Here is a 23,300-nt window from a genome sequence, read left to right on the forward strand (position 1 = left end):
CATACATATATAGACATATATACATATATACACACGTGTGTATATATACATATATACGTACACACATGTGTGTACGTATATATGTATATGTATGTGTATATATACACATACACACGTGTGTGTGTGTATGTATATATACACATACACACTTGTTTTTTCTTTTTTGAGATGGGCTCTCACTCTGTCGACTAGGCTGGAGTGCAATGACGCTATCTTAGGTCACTGCAATCTCAGCTTCCTTGGCTCAAGAGAGCCTCCCACCTCAACCTCCCCAGTAGCTGGGACTACAGATGCACACAATGCCCAGCTAATTTTTGTATTTTTAGTAGAGATTAGTTTTGTTATGTCACCCAGCCTGGTCCATTTTTTCTTTTATCCTTTCTTCTTTCCTTTCATTGTTCCATTTCTTCCCCTGACCCCACCAGGTTCTATTCTCTGCCTGTTTCGCTTTTATTTTATACTCACACCTCACTGCAATTTCCCCCCAATTCTCTCACACTTCTCCATAGGAAGCCATTATAATATATTTAATAAGCATCTTTTTTTTTTAGATGGGGACAAAGGTGAGTTCCTGCATTATGCATATGGTTGTTTGGTGTACATATACTTTTGCATACAATATTACATTGTTCATCATTCTTTATGACTTTTTACTAAACATTATGTCTTTAAAATCATCCATATTGTTATGATTAGTTTTTATATGTTGCTCCTGTTGCTGCAGTGCATTTTCTTTTGATCATTCCCAACAGTTTACCTGTTTATTTTCCTAGGAGAAAACAATAAGGCAGCCTCCAATTTTGTGCCACTGTGAATTCCACTGCAATAAACATTCTCATATATGTTCCCATGTGAATCTGTGTGATAATTTCTCTGGGATATAGACACAGAAGTGAAATTGATAGGCCACAGAGTATGTGCCTCCTTAATTGGATCCTGGAATGCCAAATAGTTCTCTAGAGTAGCTGCTTTAGTTTATTCTACTACCGGGGTATATAAAAGGCCTCATGTTCCCATATCTACCTCAGTGCACAGGTTTCTATTTTTCTCGTGTACTAGTTCTAAAATATCTAATTTCCATTTTCATTTAATTCATCCAATTACCAATGATTTTGAACATTTAGTCAAATATGTAGTAACTTTGGGGGTTTTGAATTGCCAGTTTATGATTTACACCTTTACATTGGAGTTGTATTATATTGTACTCTTGTTAACCAAAAGTTATTTCCGTATACTGAATGTTAAACCCTTTCTCTTTCTTTTTATCTGTTATCTCATGGGTCAGAAATCTTGTATTTTGATAAACTAAAGTTAGTAATTTTTGGCCATGCAATCTAAGATACCTCATGGTTGAGGCTTTAAAAGAGAAATCCTTTGCCAATTAATAATGTATGTTCCATTTGCTTCTATGCATTTTATAGTTAATCCTAAATATTTATGTTTTAATCACTTAGAATCTGTGTTGCTTCTAGCATAGGTGGAGATTTAGGGTTTTTTTTCTCCATATAGTATGCCACTTTCCTAACATCTAAAAACAAAAATCTAACTTTCCGTCATTGATTGTTATCATATTTATTCAGCTACCTAAGTTTATTTGTATATTTGGTGAGCGATTATTTGATAATGTGGCTTTGAGGTGTGTCTTAAAGCAGGCCAGAACAAGTATAACTTCTTTATTCTTTTTTTTTTAAGGTTAACTTAGCTTTTCCTTTAAAATATATTCTTGACGATATGAATTCATTGAAGTATGAGACAATTTGAAGAGAATAAATCTCTTTTAAGATAAATCATTGTATCCAAAAGCAAGGAATGTCTTTTACTTTATTCAAATATTCCGTGTGTGTGTGTGTGTGTGTGTGTGTGTATAATGAATATGCACAGTAAATCTAGCTATTTCTCCATACTTTGAGTATTAAACATGTTAATTTTTAATAGAGATTTGGGGGGCTTTCATTAATTTAAAACTAAGTTAAAGTTAATTATTGTAGACTTTAAAGCTTTTCCATCTTTTAATTATATTATTCATACTATATTTACTGAAGTTACTGATATAATTGAATTTAATTCTATCATCTCATTGTTTGTGGTTTTGTTAGTTCATTTGTTCTTTTTTCTTTTATTTCTCCTCTCCTGCTATCTTCTTAATTAACATAGCTTTTATTCTGTTTTGCCCTCTATTAATATTTAGTTATATATTCTTACACGATTGCTTTGGTGTTTAACCTAAGGATTATATCATATATCCTCTTTCACTATACTGTCCACCACCAATCCTCTCTCTTGAAAAGGACAGGATTTCACAGCAGTTTATCTCATTCATCTCTAACTTTTTACAATTATGATTTTATATTTTACTTCTGGATGTGTTATAAATTAGTAATAATAATTGTTATTTTTGTTGTAAACAGTCAATGTAATTTTGTATTTACCACCATATTTATCCTTCTTCATTGTTTTTTCTTTCTTCAGATTGATGTTTTCTTCTGTGATCACTTTCCTTCACCTTCAAAAACACTAGTAATTATTATTATTATTATTATTATTATTTTTGTGTGTGTGAGACAGAGTCTCTCTCTGTCACCCAGGCTAGAGTGCAGTGGTGTGATCTCAGCTCCCTGCAACCTCCACCTCCTGGGTTCAAGCAATTATACTGCCTCAGCCTCCCAAGTATCTGAGATTACAGGCAGGCACCACCACGCCTGGCTAATTTTTGTATTTTTAGTAGAGATGGGGTTTCAGCCTGGGTTGGCCAGGTTGGTGTCAAACTTCTGGCCTCAAGCAATCCACCCGCCTCAGCCTCCCAGAGTGCTGGGATTAAAGGTGTAAGCCACCACACCCAGCAACACTGGTAATTCTTCTACTGAGTGTTTGCAGGAACAAATTGTCTTAAAACATTTTCTGATTGTGTTTGTTTCCTAAAAATAGGTTTTTAGGGTATACAATAAACACTGATGTTTTTTTTTTTTCCTTTTAGCATTTTAAAATGTTACTCCAGATTTTTTTTTTTTTTTTTAGAAAACTGGCAATTGGTCTTGTGTTTTCTTTTTCAAAACTGTCTTTTTTTTCTTTGTTTGTTTCTCTGCTTTTGTGATTTTCTCTTTCTGTCTCTCCTGTGCTTTTATCTGATGATGATGTGCTTAGGTGTGTGGACTTTAAAAAAAAATTTGTATTTACTCAGTTTGTGATTCACTAAGTTTCTTGAATCTGTGAGCTGACATATTTTGTAATATTAGAAATTTCTCAGTTATTATGGGTTCACATAATATCCTCTCATCTTTCCCATACTCTTTCTTGTCCTCCTGGGATCCAGTTCCACACACTGGACTTAACTGGGACTTGATATTTATGCCTTTGTTTTTCTGATCTACTCTTTGTTTCACTTGTAATATATTCTGTTGACTGGCCTTTGAGTTCAATAGTCCTGTGTACTACTGTGACAAAACTTGTACATTCATCCAGTAAATTTTTACTCTCCAATTTTTTAAGTTCAAAAGTGATCGTTTCATTCTTTCTTACAGATTCCAATTTCTGTTGAAATTTACCATTATTTCACCTATTTTGTTGATGTTTTTATTTCCTTTATTACATTAACAGTTATTTTAAATCCTTGTCAGCCGTATAAAATATATGTCAAATAATTTTCTTATTTTTTCTTAATTTTCTATTTTATTTTTAAAATAGAATATGTTCAATATGTTTGAAAATATGTTCAATATGTTTAAAACATTTAAAATAGAATATGTTTTAAAATAAAATATGTTCAAGCATATGCAATAATGCTTGATTTTTAAACTGGTTACTTTTCTTTCACGTAATATCTTTAAGTGGTCCAGATAATATCTACCAGAAAATATTATTTTTTTTCTCTGTTAGGCAGAGATAGGTAAGAACTAAGGCCCTAAAGGATTGAGCTGGTTTGGGCTTGGTTGAAGTTTTAATCTATCCATCCCTGTCTTATTAACGTTTATTTCTGGTCTCTTAATTGAGATTCTGGTGTTCTGTTTATTTTCAACCAAAAAGACTGTGAAATATTTCGTTCTGTGTGTTGAAAAATTTAACACAAGCTCTTTAAGTTTCTGGCTTTCAAAGATTCAAGGTTTAGTAAATAAATTGGCAGGAGGGATATCAACTGTATGTTTAAGGAAGCTCTTTCCTTTCATCAGTACATTGTCTCCTAAGTATTATAGAATTTTGGCAAATTTGGGTTTAACTTTTAAAAGTCTTCAATCTAGTTTCCCATACACCCATATATATCTCCCATTCTAAGCAAATACCTGATGAGGATGTTGGGACTCAGAAAGCAATACCCCCAGATAAAGGCCTCAGAAGCAAAAGTTTTTCTCCAACCTTCTCCTGCCCTTCTGTCTCTCAGTCCTATTCTGCCAGATTCTAGCAACAGAAATTAGAATCCCTGTTTCCCAATGCAGGTCATAGAAATCAGAAGTCCTTTTCCCCAAAGCCAGCCATAAAACCAAAAAAATATGACTCCAAATTTCCTCCATCTTTCTGTGTAAAAGCTGGACATAAAGAAATAATCTGACCTACCTTGTTTGACTATAGGCCATAGGACTCTCATTCCAGAGAGTGCCCTGCCCCATACCCAAAGGGAAGGAAGGCATGCTCAGGAAGGCTAAGAAGACGCTAGACAGGTAGGCCTTGTTGGGTTTCCCCATTCAGTCTATTAGCACTAGATTATAAACATTAGTCCAGTCATATTTCTATAAGGATGTTCTTACTTTCTTGAACCTAAGCTATCTTTGAGTTTTCATTTTGAAGGCTCCCTTGTACACATTAATAATAAATTTGTATGCATTTTCTTCTATTAATCTGCCTCTCTTCAGTGATTTTCAGCAAATCTCAGAGAGTGAAAGGAAAGTTCTCCCTTGGCTCCTACAAGGAGAAACAAATGCGTCTGTGGCCACTCAAATTTCCAAAACTTTCAGGCAAATTCCATGCAACTACCAAAATTCTTGCTGACTTTTATTTCTTCAGAGAGTCTCTGTGAATGTGCAAGCCAAATCCTCTGTCTACACCTAGAATCAACAACTTCCTAAAGGCAGAAAACTACCAATGATTATTTGCCTATCTCAGAACAACTCCTGCCTTTCTGAAATTCTAATTATCTTGTTTTCAGTGCTCCCATTGATCTCTGATGATTTTAAAGCTATGATCTTTGTAACTTATCTTTACTTCTTGGAGAGGGAGCAAAAGGCTGCTATATTATCCTATATTCTACCTAGAACCTGAAATCTATAAACTAACATTTAAAAGCATATGTTATACATCTAAATTCTCTTATTTGTCTTTTATTGTGTATTTTATTTGCATAGTCTGTTTTTTTTTCTAGTAAATCAGCATTTCCAAATTCTATGTTTTTAAGTCCTTAAGAAGTATATTTTAACATAAATTCTACTTTCTACTTTTGTATTTTGTCCTAATTTGATAGAATTCTGCAACATTTTATTGGTTCTTTTGGCTTGCTCTTTTTGCTCTGTTTCCATGTTCTCAGTTCACTCTGCTTTTTCAGCATTTTTCTTTCCTTAGAAATGCATTTGAATCAGTACACTTCCCTAGATCTACTGTTTTAGCTATGGCCTAACAAACGTTAATTTTTGTCCGTTACCTGAGTATATAGCTCAGCACCAAATGACATAATCTATGCAGGATCATTAAAATGTCCCCTAAAACAATGTTTTCTTAAATGTTCCACAGAATTTAACACTCATGAGAAAAATTAACAAAATGTTTTTCAAGTTTGAAAAACACTGTATTTGTGGAGATTCTCAATGAGTATTAGCATTTTAATTGTCTTTGGAAATTTGGCAATTAAAAGCAATTAGTTTGATTAATTAACCTAAGATTTACAACCATTTCTGCTCAAAGATTCTTCTTTACAGGTTAAGTTTGTTAGAAATTCATAAAACTAGATTTCTATGGTATTTATAAAGATATCATATTTCCACTCATGTGTAGTGTTATTCAAAAACTTTAGCCAAATAATTTATTACTAGCTTCAGAACCACCACGTTTCCATTAATGTGGCTTTTAATCATTCAGCAATAAGATTTAGGGAAGCAGTACAGCTTAGCAAATATGATTCTATACAATAGATTCAAGCAGTTTTTGTTACTCCTAACAATTAATATATCTGTGACCTTGGGGAAGTTACTTAAATTCTGCACCTCTCTTAATTTTCTCATCTTAAAATAGGATGAAGAAATAAAATATAATAAATAGAGTTTCTATAAAGATTTAATAAGTTTTTAGATTTTATTTATTTTTCCTTTAGTTTTCTAAGAAACTTCCATAATGCTTTTTGTAATAGCGCTCGCTACTAATTTCTATGCCCACCAATAGTGTATGATTATTACACTGGTATTTATTATTTGTTTATCTTTTTGATAATACCAATTCTAACTGGGCTGAAGTGATACCTCATTGTGGTTTTGATTTGCATTTTCCTGATAATTAGAGATATTGACCATTTCTACACATACTTGGTAATTTGTATGTCTTCCTTTGAGAAATGTCTATTCAGATCATTTGCCTATTTTAAAAACAGATTATTCCTTCTGCTGTTGAGTTCCTTGTATATTCTGAACATTAATCTCTTATCAAATCGATATTTTTCAAATATTTTTTCCTATTCTGCAGGTTGTCTCTTCAATCTGTAGATTGTTTCCTTCGTTGTGCAGAAACCTTTTAGTTTGATACAATTGATTAATCTATTTTGGCTTTTTTGCCTGTATTTTTGAGGTCTTATCCAAATTTGGTCATTACACATTGCATAAATATAGCAAAATATCACACAACACCTTATAAAAATGTACAATTATTTTGCATCAAAAGTAATAATTTTTAAAATTCAACATTTCTGTGGTGTTCCAATTTAAACTAATCTTAAAGTCATCATTAAAAAAAATCTGAGAAATCTTGAATAAAGAATATTCTAAAAACAAACAAACAAACAAAAAATGGGCCTGTTAAAATATTAAGGCCATAAAAGTCCAAAGAAGCCTGCAAAGCTGTTCCAGATTGAAGGAGATAGGATAACTAAATGCAACCTGTGATTCTGGGTTAGAACATTTCCTATAAAGAGCATTATTGTGGGCATTTAGTGCTATAAATGTCCCTCTACACACTGTATTGAATGTGTCCCAGAGATTCTGGTATGTTGTGTCCTTGTTCTCATTGGTTTCAAAGAACATCTTTATTTCTGCCTTCATTTCATTATGTACCCAGTAGTCATTCAGGAGCAGGTTGTTCAGTTTCCATGTAGTTGAGCAGTTTTGAGTGAGTTTCTTAATCCTGAGTTCTAGTTTAATTGCACTGTGGTCTGAGAGACAGTTTGTTATAATTTCTGATCTTTTACATTTGCTGAGGACACCTTTACTTCCAACTATGTGGTCAATTTTGGAATAGGTGTGGTGCGGTGTGGTGATCTCAGGTGATCCACCTGCCGCTACCTCCCACTGCAACTGGCCAGAACTTTTATTACCTGAGCCATATGAGACCTAAGTTTCTGACAGGATGCGTCATCACCTCCAAATACTTAGTCTGTATTTCAAAAAAAAAAAAAAAAGGAAATTTTCCAACATAACACAATACAGAGAATCAGAACATTAACTGGATCACTATCTAATTTTCAGGCCCCATTCCATTTTTGCCAGTTATACCGAGAGTGTTCACCAGATGGATTCACAGCCTAATTCTACTAGAGGTACACGGAGGAATTGGTACCATTCCTTCTGAAACTATTCCAATCAATAGAAAAAGAGGGAATCTTCCCTAACTCATTTTATGAGGCCAGCATCATCCTGATACCAAAGCCGGGCAGAGACACAATAAAAAAAGAGAATTTTAGACCAATATCCTTGATGAAGATTGATGCAAAAATCCTCAATAAAATACTGGCAAACCGAATCCAGCAGCACATCGAAAAGCTTATCCACCATGATCAAGTGGGCTTCATCCCTGGGATGCAAGGCTGGTTCAATATACACAAATCAATAAATGTAATCCAGCATATAAACAGAACCAAAGACAAAAACCACATGATTATCTCAAAAGATGCACAAAAGGCCTTTGACAAAATTCAACAACTCTTCATGCTAAAAACTGTCAATAAATTGATGGGACGTATCTCACAATATTAAGAGCTATCTATGACAAACCCACAGCCAATATCATACTGAATGGGAAAAAACTGGAAGCATTCCCTTTGAAAACTGGCACAAGACACGGATGCCCTCTCTCACCACTCCTATTCAACACAGTGTTGGAAGTTCTGGCCAGGGCAATCAGGCAGGAGAAGGAAATAAAGGGTATTCAATTAGGAAAAGAGGAAGTCAAATTGTCCCTGTTTGCAGACGACATGATTGTATATCTAGAAAACCCCACTGTCTCAGCCCAAAATCTCCTTAAGCTGATAAGCAACTTCAGCAAAGTCTCAGGATACAAAATCAATGTACAAATATCACAAGCATTCTTACACAGCAATAACAGACAAACTGAGAGCCAAATCACGAGTGAACTCCCATTCACAATTGCTTCAAAGAGAATAAAATACTTAGGAATCCAACTTACAAGGGATGTGAAGGACCTCTTCAAGGAGAACTACAAACCACTGCTCAATGAAATAAAATTGGATACAAACAAATGGAAGAACACTCCATGCTCATGGATAGGAAGAATCAATATCATGAAAATGGCCATGCTGCCCAAGGTCATTTATAGATTCAATGCCATCCCCATCAAGCTACCAATGACTTTCTTCACAGAATTGGAAAAAACTACTTTAAAGTTCATATGGAACCAAAAAAGGGCCCACATCGCCAAGTCAATCCTAAGCCAAAAGAACAAAGCTGGAGGCATCACGCTACCTGACTTCAAACTATACTACAAGGCTACAGTAACCAAAACAGCATGGTACTGGTACCAAAACAGAGATATAGATCAATGGAACAGAACAGAGCCCTCAGAAATAATGCCACTATCTACAACTATCTGAACTTTGACAAACCTGACAAAAACAAGAAATGGGGAAAGGATTCCCTATTTAATAAATGGTGCTGGGAAAACTGGCTAGCCATATGTAGAAAGCTGAAACTGGATCCCATCCTTACACCTTATACAAAAATTAATTCAAGATGGATTAAAGACTTAAATGTTAGACCTAAAACCATAAAAACCCTAGAAGAAAACCTAGGCAATACCATTCAGGACATAGGCATGGGCAAGGACTTCATGTCTAAAACACCAAAAGCAATGGCAACAAAAGACAAAATGGACAAATGGGATCCAAGTAAACTAAACAGCTTCTGCACAGCAAAAGAAACTATCATCAGAGTGAACAAGCAAACTACAAAATGGGAGAAAATTTTCACAACCCACTCATCTCACAAAGGGCTAATATCCAGAATCTACAATGAACTCCAACAAATTTACAAGAAAAAAACAAACAACCCCATCAAAAAGTGGGAGAAGGACATGAACAGACACTTCTCAAAAGAAGACATTGATGCAGCCAAAAAACACATGAAAAAATGCTCACCATCACTGGCCATCAGAGAAATGCAAATCAAAACCACAATGAGATACCATCTCACACCAGTTAGAATGGGATCATTAAAAAGTCAGGAAACAACAGGTGCTGGAGAGGATGTGAAGAAATAGGAACACCTTTACACTGTTGGTGGGACTGTAAACTAGTTCAACCATTGTGGAAGTCAGTGTGGCGATTCCTCAGGGATCTGGAACTAGAAATACCATTTGACCCAGCCATCCATTACTGGGTATATACCCGAAGGACTATAAATCATGCTGCTATAAAGACACATGCACACGTATGTTTATCGTGGCACTATTCACCACAGCAAAGACTTGGAACCAACCCAAATGTCCAACAATGATAGACTGGATTAAGAAAATGTGGCACATATACACCATGGAATACTATGCAGCCATAAAAAATGATGAGTTCATGTCCTTTGTAGGGACATGGATGAAATTGGAAATCATCATTCTCAGTAAACTATCGCAAGAACAAAAAACCAAACACTGCATATTCTCATTCATAGGTGGGAATTGAACGATGAGAACACGTGGACACAGGAAGGGAAACATCACATCACACTCTGGGGACTGTTGTGGGGTGGGGGGAGGAGGGAGGGATAGCTTTAGGAGATATACCTAATGCTAAATGACGAGTTAATGGGTGCAGCACACCAGCATGGCACATGTATACATATGTAACTAACCTGCACATTGTGCACATGTACCCTAAAACTTAAAGTATAACAAAATAAAATAAAATAAAATAAAATAAAAACACTATTGGTATAACTGGCAAAAATGGAATGGGGCCTGAAAATTAGATAGTGATCCAGTTAATGTTCTGATTTTCTGTATTGTGTTATGTTGGAAAATTTCCTTGTTTTTTTGAAATACAGACTAAGTATTTGGAGGTAATGAGGCATCCTGTCAGAAACTTAGTTCTCAAATGGCTCAGGAAATAAAAGTTCTGGCCATTTGCAGTGGGAGGTAGAGGCAGGTGGATCACCTGAGATCAGGAGTTCAAGACCAGCCTCGCCAACCTGGTGAAACCCTGTCTCTACTAAAAGTACAAAAATTAGCCGGGCATGGTGGCGGGCGCCTGTAATCCCAACTACTCGGGAAGCTGAGGCAGGAGGATCGCTTGAACTGTACTTCAAAGATTTCATACATTAATATTTTTAAAAAACATTAGATAATACATTAAAATATTCTAGAATAGTACTGGACACACAATAGATGCTCAATAAATAGCTATTGAATCCCATCTCAAATAGAGGATTTTACATAGACACAAATATAATTAAGACAAGATATTAATTATAGAAAACTACCTTACACAACTTTATGTCTGTTTTCAATCCTTCACATTTCCTCCAATTAAAATTGCTCCAATTTCTTCCATTTTATTTCCCCAATTAAAAAAAAAAGATTCTTCAACTAAACACTCAATAAATGACTAAAGCCAACCATAGTAAGATTACATACATCATTATATATTTGGTATAATTTAGTATAATTCAAATACATATATAAATATTTATATAGTTTTATATATCAATTTCATGTGTATTATATATAAGTATGCATTTTATATAAATGTATGTACACAAATAGTACATATTTATACAGAGTTCACACTATATAGGTGTGTGTGTTTTTTATATATATATACACTATAGAAAGAAACAATGAAAATCATAAACTTTGGAAATAAATTTTTGTAAGTTCAACATGAGTACAAGTATTTTTATTGTTTATTTAATGATTTAAATCTACACAGCTTTGTTGTTTTGATTACTTTTGGGGCATGAAGATATTAATCGATTCACTCAATTTTGATTTTATGCTGTAATTTGATAAATTTCTATTGACTTCAATTTGTTGAGCATTAAATTTAATATAGGTAGCTTATTTTGTGTGTGTTTTTCTAAGTTTATATGACATCATTTGAGCTATTCATGAGAAAAGAGTAACTAGGACCAACTAACAGACTAATTACAAGATATTTTTGAGAGGTCATTTATTTTATGTCTTATTATTTTTATTATTATGTCTTATTATTTTTTAACCATTTAAACTGGAGAATAAGTACAGTAAAATAAATGTTTATATCTATTAATTGTATCATTTCTTCTTCCTTTCTATAGTAATTTAACTAGTAAATACAAATGTCATCAGTCCCAAACTACTTCAAGTTTTCTGGAATTGGTACTATTTTCAACATAACAATTTATTTCAATCAGTCATTCTGATATGATCATTTATCATTTATAGTTCTTTAATAACTGTGCTAGGAGAGGCAACTGTGGAGACAAAAATATGTTAGGTGGTTAGACAAACTATCTGCACACTGGATATTTGTCAGATATTATATAAGTACCTTTCAATTATTTTCATGTAATTAAAGGTGCTGTTAGTATGGCTTGTTCAGATGTAAATAAAATTCAGGTCAATTTGATTTTCTCATAAATCTTCTTAGGAAAAAAATAATCATTTATATCTTCAGTGGAGTAAGACAGGTGAGATTTCGCTTTTCAATGTACCCTTTCCAGCACTACTGCTTGAACGTCTAGAACTTTTGCCTTGCTTTAACTCAAATTCACTCAAAAAAGCTAACTACTCCTTTCTATGTTTAGTCCATTATATCATCACATACAAAATAACATAAATGAGGCAATATTCAGTGAATGTTAGTTAAGAACAGCATTATTAGAATATGATATGTGATACTACGAGAGATATAAAATAAAGTATGCATTTAGTAAAGGATGAAATTATGTACAAATTATGAGCACAGTAATCGAGAAAAAAGGCTTCCCTGCAATTAAATGTTGGAAAAATTAGTCATTTTATTTAAAGTAACTGTGGAAGGCCTTCTGTAAATGCTGAAATCTGTGAAGGCTAGCAATGACTGGTGGATAGTAACTCATGAATAGAATGATGGGGTAAATAATATAATTATATATTCTTTAGAAGGGAAAGAGCTAGCCAGGAGAGATTAAAATATAAAGAATACTATGTAGTTTAAGTTTATCTGAAAAAAGAAATTTACAGCAAAAGAATCAGCAAGAAATATACTGAAAAGTCAGGTAAGTAAAAAGTTCACGAATATCTCACGTTCATGGTCATCGTTATCATTATTATTGGTACAATTTTTCAGAGCTTACTGTGGTTCAGGGAGAGTGCTAAGCTTTGAAGTGTATCCTATGTAGTCAGTGTTATTACCCTTTCCATTTTTACAATTAAGAAAATTGAAATTCATAAATATTAAATGTTTTCCCAAAAGTCATATAACTAGGACACGGCTGAGGTTGGAATCTAAGGCTTTTATTTACAACAGTTAATGCTCTCTAGCACATGACAGGGAGGTGTCATAAGCAATCCACTGTTGGATATGGGACTGAACAAAAATACATTTTGTGACCCTTACCACCTGTATGAACTGATCTTAGACACTATATCATTATCCTACATCATTTTGGGAAAGCATCGGAAGACATAATCCACCTCCTTTCTGAGATGAGGAAACTCAGTTCTTTCAAGGTCAACTCTGAGGTCATATCACTAAATCTAAGATCATACAACTCAGTAATGTCATTTTTTTCTGCAAGAAGCCTTTTTGTAGCTCCACAGAAATGTACTTACTGGGTTCTCTCATATTTCTTTGATTTCATGGTTATCCTAATATTGATTTCAACCAGTTAGAATGTGTTAACTTATACTTTTTGCTAAACTCAATACTCATTCCAAGATTTGGTGTCCTCTCTAAGATTTTTTGCTTATTTGTTTTTAACTCCTTATGGTGGTACTGAAATTTGAATGATATGAATTAATGCTGTCTGTTCTATCAAAACTTATTCTGGGTTTCAAGATCCATGTTATATAGTTAAAGGAAAACATTGGAGCATATGTTAAAGATCAGACATTTTGTAGTTAAGTGTCTTTAATCCTACTGCTGCCATTTTCCAGTGCTGGGATCTTGAGTAGTTGTTTTAAAAAAAGCTAGCAGGTCTTTAATTTCTTCTTCTCTATAATGGAGACTGTTGAGTTCTAGTGATAATATTTTTAAAGCCTCCAAGGCAATGCCAGGTCATATGGGTACACAGAAAGAGTAGCTGTTAATAGTAAGAACTAGATTCCTACATCAAATGTGTAATGAATTAAAATTTTGTAGTGTTATTAGAAAGCAAACAAGATTTTAATACTTATATACATACAAATTTAGTGCCATGGGTCATAATTAATTAATGTGAAAACAAAGGTTTATGTTTTTCATTTGATATATACCTAACTGTAAATTCTGACTTCATATCAATCCTATGCTATTGAATTAATGTTAAAAACTGGATGCTAGAATTATTAGACTCAATTTTCTTTATGTATCCCTAGAGAAAAAAAGATGTAATTTCTCTTGCAGAAATTTTCATTGGTTTTATGAAGCACAAAGGCTTTAGAGTTACATTAGATATGCAAATTCCAGCTCTGGTCAACAAATTCATGTGTAACTGAGCAATTTATTTACTTTATCTCAACCTTTTTTATTCTTGAGAAACATGTGGAAATTCTAGCCTCCATTGCATAGGCTTTCTTTGAAACAGAGTAGATACTCCATAAATGTTAGCTATCATCATCAATGTCATTTCAGCATCTCCATCCTCATCATCATAAGTAACATCATTATCAATACTGCGAACATGGATTTTTTACCGTTTCATAATAATATATGAATGAATAATTGACCAGATAATATTGTTAAATGATGCCTTATTGAATAATATATGGAAGTTTTAGAACAATGCAATCGCTTTTTAAAAAGTGTACTTATTTTTATCATTTATTTAGCAGTTTCCACTAAAAAAACAAGTAGCTCAGTTAAATCCTAAACCTTCAAAACTGCAATTTTGCCATCCCCAGCAGAATTCATGCAACAATGGGCACATTCACGTATTCCTTTTCTTACAAGTAGACATTGAATTATGTAATGTTTCTATTGGCTTAATTAACTTTCTGTAATAGTTTACCGAAGCTGTACAATAGATTTTGTCTTCCAAGTCCCCAAACTAATATTACATACAGGTCATGATTTAAAAAAAAATTTTTTTACATTTTTCCCAGCCAGTTAAAAGACTGTGAATTGAATTGAGTGGATTGTTTAGGATCATGAAGTTTCTAAAAACCCACGTAGATTATTTCCTCATCAATGTGCTAGCATTGACTGTATTCTGATTTCAGAACTTGCTGACTGTGAATATATCCAGGGGTTTTCATATTATCATCATAAAATGAGGAAATAAACAATGACAACTATGATTTAAGAGCCCATATTATCTCCTTGCATGCAACCAGAAATTCAGCTAGCTTTAATTGACTACTATATGTAGTAGCAATGTGTAAAAAGTGGAACACTATATTTTTTGTGCTTTAAATTTGACCTTAGCATTTTCAGTCATTTTTGAACTCAGGGTTTAATTCCTCAATATAGAAGTAAATGAATATTTTAATGTAGCTGGCAACTTTTTTATATTGTCTAGTTTAACATTTTGACAATGCATTGCATCGTTAGTTTTTGACTGCTAGTTAGTTCACATATATTCATATTTGTAAATAAAGTGTATCAGAGTTGCTCTGAAAATTCAAAGCATAATATACAGTCTGTAAGAAAAGGAGAAACAAATCCTTTCAACAGTAAAAGAGTGATATCTAGCAAGTATGCTCTTTTTTATTAAATCAATTTTAAATCTAGGGAAATAAAAATCAAATGCCTGGACAGTATGATTTCTCTGTGTCTATTTTGAGCTTTATATATTTACTGTAAAACTTAACCAAATAGAGTTTCTTGAGCTCCCTGCTCTAAGGACCTCAAAGGGACCTTCTAAATACCTGAATCAGCTTCTTTGCCCCTGGTTGACATTTGTGTTCCTCTTTCTATCTTATTCCATGCCCATGGGATTTGCTCTGCTTCCTTTTTTCTCTATTACTGTTCTTTCCTCTTTATTACTGTCACCTTCAACTTTATACATTGGAGTGCCTCCCCACCAGGACCCACTGTGATGCAGGAAGCTTTCTGTCTACTACCCTCCTCAGCTGCTACTTTCTGCCAATGAGGCAAGGTTAACTAGAATGTCACGCTTTTACACTACCCCCAGTGCTATCATGATCACATTATCTCTCTTCCTTTTCCAAATTACAATCACATGAAATATCTAAATCCCAGAGACAGGGTTAGGTATCACATCCTGGTAGGTCAGATCTTATCCTATATATTTTAAACAAACAAACAAATAAAAATAGCAATAACATTAAAAAGTTCATCAAAATATACAGGTTTACACAGTTCACAAAGGTTTGTGAACTCTAGCATCAAATTGCAACAGCCCTGGTGCATGTTATTCTACTGGGCCTGTGTCCAGATAGCTCTACTCTGCCACATGCTGTTATAGAAAGCACCTCAGGTATTTCTTACCCTGATACTTCACTACAGCATCCCACCTTAAGGGAGTTAGAATCTTTATCTTGGGTATTAAACTAGAAATCAAGACCATTTTTTGTAAGAGGTGTTGTCTCACTGTATTGCCCCCGCTGGCTGGCCTCGGACTTCTGGGCTCCAGAAATCCTGCCTCATCCTCCCGAGTAGCTTGAACAAGAAGCCATATTTTTAAACCTTAAAACACAAATAATTGAACCACTAGTTTCCCTAAATCATAGGTATAGTACTTCACTTCTAAAGGTGGCTGTCTTAAAATCTGAAATGCCCTTTGTAAAGATAGGCATCTTTAATTTCTATAATGGCTCCCAAATGAAGTTTTTTTTTTTAGTGTCCTTAAGGTGATGGAGGCAGGGGACACAAGTTCTTGTTTATTTTTCAGTAAACCATTCTATTTACGTACAATGCAGGGACTTTTCATTTTAAGGATTTTAATTTTTAACACAATGAGAATAGATACAAAATTAGTTTTAATAAAACTATTTCAAAATAGAAGTAATTTTGCAAATATCTACAAATCATAGCTTCAGGTATATCGTTATTAAGAAATAGCTTACGCCTGGCACAGTGGCTTAGGCCTTTAACCCCAGCACTTTGGGAAGCCGAGGCAGGCAGATGGCTTGAGCTCAGGGGTTTGAGACCAGCCTGGGCCACGTAATCAAGCCCCATCTCCAGAAAAAATACAAAAATTAGTTGGGCATATTGGTGCACACCTGTTGTCCCAGCTACTCCGGAGGCTAAGTTGAGAGAATTGCTTGAGTCCAGGAGGTTGGAGTTGCAGTGAGCCGAGATACCGCCACTGCACTACTACCTGGGCAACAGAATGAGGCTCTGTCAAGAAGGAAGGAAGGAAGGAAGGAAGGAAGGAAGGAAGGAAGGAAGGAAGGAAGGAAGGAAGGAAGGAAGGGAGGGAGGGAGGGAGGGAGGGAGGGGGAAGCAAGGAAGGAAGGAAGGAAGGAAGGGAGGAAGGGGGGAGGGAGGGGAGAGAAAGAGAGAGGGGGAGGGAGGGGGACAGAAGGAAGCAAGGAAGGAAGGGAAAGAAAAGAGAGAAAGAGAGAGAGGGGGAGGGAGGGGGAGAGAGAGAAGGAAGGAAGGAAAGAAAAGAAAAGAGAGAGAGAAAGAGAGAAAGGGGGGGAGGGAGGGAAGGAAGGAAGGAAAGAAAAAGAGAGAAAGAAAGGGGGGGAAGGAGGGAGGGAGGGAAGGAAGGAAGGAAGGAAAGAAGGAAGGAAGGAAACTTTGTCACCAAAGCAAGTTGATTAAATATCTTCTGTACTCTCCTCCCTAATCCATAAAATTGACATTACTTAACTCAAAATATTTGGTATCAATTACTATATTTTATTAATTCTAAGGCACATAGTTTAATTTCTTCATAGTTTAACATCTATGAAATCAAGATGCCTTTTATAATCAATGCATAAGAAAGGCCTTGTGTAATAATTTATTTGGCAAAAAAAAGAAACATCTTGTTAAATTGATAAAATTTGATAAATGAAATAATGTATAAAGTAGGAGGCTTTATGCATAGAAATTAAGGCTGTGCTTTGAAATAAGACTTTCTAGAACATATTCCACCTCTTCTCTAACTGTACACAAGACCTTGAAAAAATGTAACCATTTTTGGCCTATTTTTAACCTTCAAAATGACTGTGATATTAACAATCATGGTCCCTCTTCACTGAATATCTCATTCCCTTATTGTTAGTGAAAATGGTGTGATGTTTCAAACTTTCTGACATGTAGCCAGTGCTCAAGAAAATTTAGCTAGCTTTAGTGAAATGATTTAAAACTCTTTTAAATTTCAAGCATCTGATTTTTTTCCTGTAACTAAAATTATGTAGTACTTCACAGCCCTTGAAAGTATAAAACTTTCTTCAAGAAGTTTTTCCTTCTTGACACACAGGCCAGTGAAGTGATCAAAACAAAGCATGAGTTTTATAGTACTGTTCTTTCAGTCACTCTCAATGAACAGATTTCAGAATGTTTATTGTGTTCTGAACGGTGAAATGTATTTAAGAAATACATGTTCCTGATATATGTGACAGAACAGATTTCTATTAGAAATGGTAGAACAGTAGACCGCAGTAGAATGGATTTTGAAAAAAATAATTTCTAAACAGATTTTTATCCGTCTGGTAGAATGTGTTTCAGAAAATCCCTTTTCTAAATAAGTTGTCTTTTTAAAAAGTTTTTATTATTATTATTATTATACTTTAAGTGTTAGGGTACATGTGCACAATGTGCAGGTTGGTTAAATATGTATACATGTGCCATGCTGGTGTGCTGCACCCATTAACTCGTCATTTAGCATTAGGTATATCTCCTAATGCTATCCCTCCCCCCTCCCCCCACCCCACAACAGTCCCCAGAGTGTGATGTTCCCCTTCCTGTGTCCATGTGTTCTCATTGTTCAATTCCCACCTATGAGTGAGAATATGCGGTGTTTGGTTTTTTGTTCTTGCGATAGTTTACTGAGAATGATGGTTTCCAATTTCATCCATGTCCCTACAAAGGACATGAACTCATTGACAAATCTGAGAAAAACAAGCAATGGGGAAAGGATTCCCTATTTAATAAATGGTGATGGGAAAACTGGCTAGCCATATGTAGAAAGCTGAAACTGGATCCCTTCCTTACACCTTATACAAAAATTAATTCAAGATGGATTAAAGACTTAAACGTTAGACCTAAAACCATAAAACCCTAGAAGAAAACCTAGGCAATACCATTCAGGACATAGGCATGGGCAAGGACTTCATGTCTAAAACACCAAAAGCAATGACAACAAAAGACAAAATTGACAAATGGGATCTAAGTAAACTAAAGAGCTTCTGCACAGCAAAAGAAACTATCATCAGAGTGAACAGGCGACCTACAAAATGGGAGAAAATTTTCGCAACCTACTCATCCGACAAAGGGCTAATATCCAGAATCTACAAAGAACTCAAACAAATTTACAAGAAAAAAACAAACAACCCCATCAAAAAGTGGGCAAAGGACATGAACAGACACTTCTCAAAAGAAGACATTTATGCAGCCAAAAAACACATGAAAAAATGCTCACCATCACTGGCCATCAGAGAAATGCAAATTAAAAAGTTACATGAAATGGAGGCCCTAGGCTTTGGCCTCTAGAACTTGCTGCTTTTCCTTTCTCTTTTCTCTTCAACCTGTCTTCACCTCATTTCCTAATCACAATCTCAACTAGTGGCCTAGCCTCATAATTCAGTGGGAGTAGGAAACCTATCTGAGGGAATTTACTCTTTTTCCCCTTAACCAAATCAAAACAGCCTGCATCAGTGGCCTTTTAACTTTACTCCTATCTCTGACATTTATTTATTTCTTCACATCTGTATCTTCAATCTCTCTGTCTCTAAAGGATCATTTTTACTCACAGAAAAACCTACTCTAAAATCTACCTTTTATATAAAAAAATAAATAAAATCAGAGAAGAAATCAAAGACACATCAACAAAGCAACTCTACTTGACTTCGTATTTGCTTCCATTTACCCTATTCCTTTGTGTGTCCTAAAAGAAATTATCAGCCTTGTCTCGAAATTCTCACCTTTCATTCATCCCATGAAATAAATTAATAGGCGTATTCAAGTTACAAAAGTACACTTACTTTTTGAAATATAATGTGAAAGTATACTTATTTTTTGAAATATAATGTGACACCAAATGTCTTTCACATTATGGCGCTAATATTCTGTTAGCCATAATTCATCCACATGTCCACATAAAGGTGACTTGTAAATATTGTCTAGCTCTTTGTCAAAAAGAAAGAGAAATTGTTTTCATAACAAAATACCCACTCTTTGCCACACTAGCCTATTAAATGTTCATATATGAGAAAACTGAAATCATTCAAACTATGAAAGAGCAATGTTGCAGAATTAAACTGAGCCATGAGCTAAAATATTCAAGATTAAGAGACCTGCGTTTCCATATATTAGTACAATAAGAAACAATAATATGTGGTTCATCGTTCAGTATGATATTTAAGATGTGTTTTTAAGTGGAGGTCGGATGATATATAGTCTGGGAGGAGAACCAATAAATAAAAGGGTACCAAGTTCAACATCAAGCCTAGGAAACTACGGGATTTAAAATGAAAAATTTAATACTGGAAGGGTGTGTGCTAGAGAGGACACAGTGTTTTCCAAGAAGTGGTTATTGCTAGAATATGAATGGGAACAAAATATCAGAAAAAGGTTGAGAGTATGGGGAATTTCCTGATGATTGATTGTAAATCCTAGAAAAGAGATTGACAGGATGCTAGGATTTGAAAAATGTGCCATGGTGGTTTGCTGCACCTATTAACCCCACACCTACGTATTAAGCCCAGCATTCATTAGCTCTTTTCCCTACTGCTCTCCCTGACCCGATCTTCCCCCAATAGGCCCCAGTGTGTGCCAAAAATGGGGTTGAGTTCTGGGTCTTTCATGTGGCAGAAACAAGAACGTCTTCTGTGGGTTTTACCTTATTGGGAGGGGTAAAGTTTCCCCCTGGGGTCGTTGCATATGCACATGCCTGGTGTTGGCCATAGTGACTCCATCTTGGTTGTTACCCATTAGTGCCTAAGCAAAATCCATGGGGTGGGGGTGAGTCTAAAACCACAATAATACTAATGGCATCATAATGAGTTCAAGGTCATTTTAGAATGTCCTCAGTCTTTGTCTGCACCTGCACTTGCAGCTGGAAAGTCCCTTTATGAGCAAGAATCTTGGTATAAGAGTACGTTCTAAACCACATTTCCTCCTGCTAGCTACATAACAAAAGCAGTGGTAGTGTGGTCCCACAGGCAATGTCCCTCTTCTGAGACCCCTCCTATCTATCTGCCTAACTAGCCTCTACCTGCCTCCTCTCTCATTCCAGTGGTGACCCTAATTGTCATTAGAGGGAGAGGGTAGATGACCGCTCAGGCTTCTTCAAGCTGTGAGAGGGCATTGTTACTGTGGCAGTAAGGGATCCTTCAGAGGGTGGTCTAATGGGCCTGAGAGGAAGGGTTCTTTCATGCAGGGTTCCATCTGCATCATGATCTGGAGTTTGATGGCCTCTATGCAAGAAGAAACAAATTTCGCTAAAAGATGTAACACACATGGTCCAAAAACCAGGTAAAGTATAATTATTAATAGGGGGCTGGCTAGGGGAAGGAGCCATGAACCCCAACTCCACGTTTTTTTTTACCAAAAGTTCCATGACTCAGAAAGCTGTAGTCATCTCCTAGAGGCTCAATCGGCTAGTTTTGGGGCAATATCCCTCAATATTCCTGACTGATTGACATAAAACTGCATTTTTCCTCTAGAAAAAGACATACGCTGCCCTTTTCAGCTGTTAGAAGATCTAGATTTCTTCTCTTTTGTAAAGTGACCACTGCCAAGGAGTCTATTTAATTTTGTATGGTAATGATACTATGGGAAAAGTCATCCAAGCTCTCCACAAGATAAACTCTGCTGTAAAATTAAGCTGATTCCCAGTATGCATAGCCCCAGTACACACAGACCACGGTTAACCACATGGGACCCAAAAATATCTGTCATTTTGTTTTATAGAATGGGAAACTCAGGGGGTGGATACCTATGCTATTAAAACTGTTTGTTATAGAAACAAATTAAAACATTTACTTAATTATTACAAAAGAAGTGAGTTCAGTTGCTTGGAAGGAAGCAAAGAAACTGTACAATATAAAATGGTTACTATAGTCTACAGTAACTATGTAATAAAGTTACCAAAGGAAGCCTGTAAGTAATTACTTATCTCTTGGCTGTTTAAAAAACAGGTATTTTAGGTCTTCCACAGGTTTGCTATTGTAGTAGCTGATGGGAGCCTCAGGTTGCAGGTCTCGGGCCTCAGGTATTACAGGCTTGACCCTGGAAAGATATAACTAACCATCTTATTTCCTGGCCTGATTTAAGGCTGTTTCCTAGTCCCTGGCCTGATTTCAGGCTGTTGGCTAGGCGAGCCTCGTGTTCTAAACCTCCAGATCAGCATCAGTCTCCACCAGAGCAAGGCAGAGGGTTTGTCCAGGAACCATGGAACCCATATGAACTAGAGAATTCCTGTCTAGCAGAGGATTTGGACTTTTATGTATGATTAATAAGGCATGAATTAAACAAGAGGTTTTTCTATTTACAGCTGAGGGGGAAAATATCGAGTAAAACACTTTCCTAAGATGTCCTTCATGGTCATGCTAAGGAACGAGGGGAGGCCGGACTGAACAGGAGAACAGAAATGGCTACTCCAGTATCCAGAAGGATAGTTCACCTGCTTTCAACCTCCAGATTCTACTAATAATTGCTGTTTTACTATAAACTTCATGAAACAGTTTATCTTTACTATAAACAAAATAGAAATAAAAAATAATATGTCTACCCAAACAGTTTTGAGTTGTTTCCATTGCAATGGTGGCAATAAATTGTCCTATATGTAATAGTGAATTTGAGGAGTACACATAAGCTGTCTTGGTTAAAAAATTAAATTAAGTGCTCTATTCCCTGCCAGCTGGCATCTGTTCCTAAGAAAACATGTTTTAATGTTCTATTGTCTATACACAATCATTTTTAATGCACCCTGAAGTCCACTTTTATAACAAGCTTCATTCCATAGCTTGTTCCATTGGAACTATAAGCAGTGGAAGAAATAAAAGAGAATTCCTTATTTGGAAACAGAATTAAGAAAACAAAATCTATTTTGCTTGTAAATTGTGCTCCGTTTGGCTGAGGTAGATATTTATGAATGCTATATTGGGTTTAGGTGTGATGTCTAGGAACAGAGCAGTGTAGAAACATATATTAAAAGAGAAATGTGTTTTCCCTTTTTAGTTATGCTCCAGTCATTCTAAATTTAATCTTTTGAACACTTGCCCTGACCTTAGGGCAACTGTTTTAAGACACTTAAAAATATGTAAGTACACCCATCTGTGTGTTATATGTATGATATTCTGAAACAAGTACAAATATCCAAGATTTCATGACAGTAAACTGCTATTACACTCTATGTGGTAAACAGATATAAATATAGCATCCTTTCTTTCTCATTCATAAGTATTGCAAGTGTTAAATGTTGATAAGATCATTATATACATCCTCCATCAGGATTTATTTTCTTTAGTGATTTGCTAATGTGTTTTAAACATGAATGAAGCTGATTTTTAAAATTATTTCACGGCGAGATGATATCAACATCTAATTGACCTTGATGCTGTAAAGTTTTGATTACAGATTCTTTTGAAAATGTCCTTATTTCCTTCCTTCCTTC

At 35.0% G+C, this 23,300-nt stretch overlaps 1 protein-coding gene and 1 long non-coding RNA gene across 2 annotated transcripts in view; one reads left to right on the forward strand and one right to left on the reverse strand.

Moving 5' to 3' along the window:
* The window catches only part of TYRP1 (tyrosinase related protein 1), a 1,163,994-nt gene that overhangs the window by 925,286 nt on the left and 215,408 nt on the right, over window positions 1-23,300 (reverse strand). The window lies entirely within an intron of this gene.
* LOC134807613 (uncharacterized) lies at window positions 20,729-22,410 on the forward strand. The gene is made up of 3 exons (XR_010148503.1): window positions 20,729-20,777; window positions 21,063-21,157; window positions 22,179-22,410. It is a non-coding gene; the product is annotated as an uncharacterized LOC134807613 (long non-coding RNA).

This window comes from Pan troglodytes, chromosome 11 (genome assembly GCF_028858775.2).
Source record: "Pan troglodytes isolate AG18354 chromosome 11, NHGRI_mPanTro3-v2.0_pri, whole genome shotgun sequence".
NCBI classification, from domain to species: Eukaryota; Metazoa; Chordata; class Mammalia; order Primates; family Hominidae; genus Pan; species Pan troglodytes.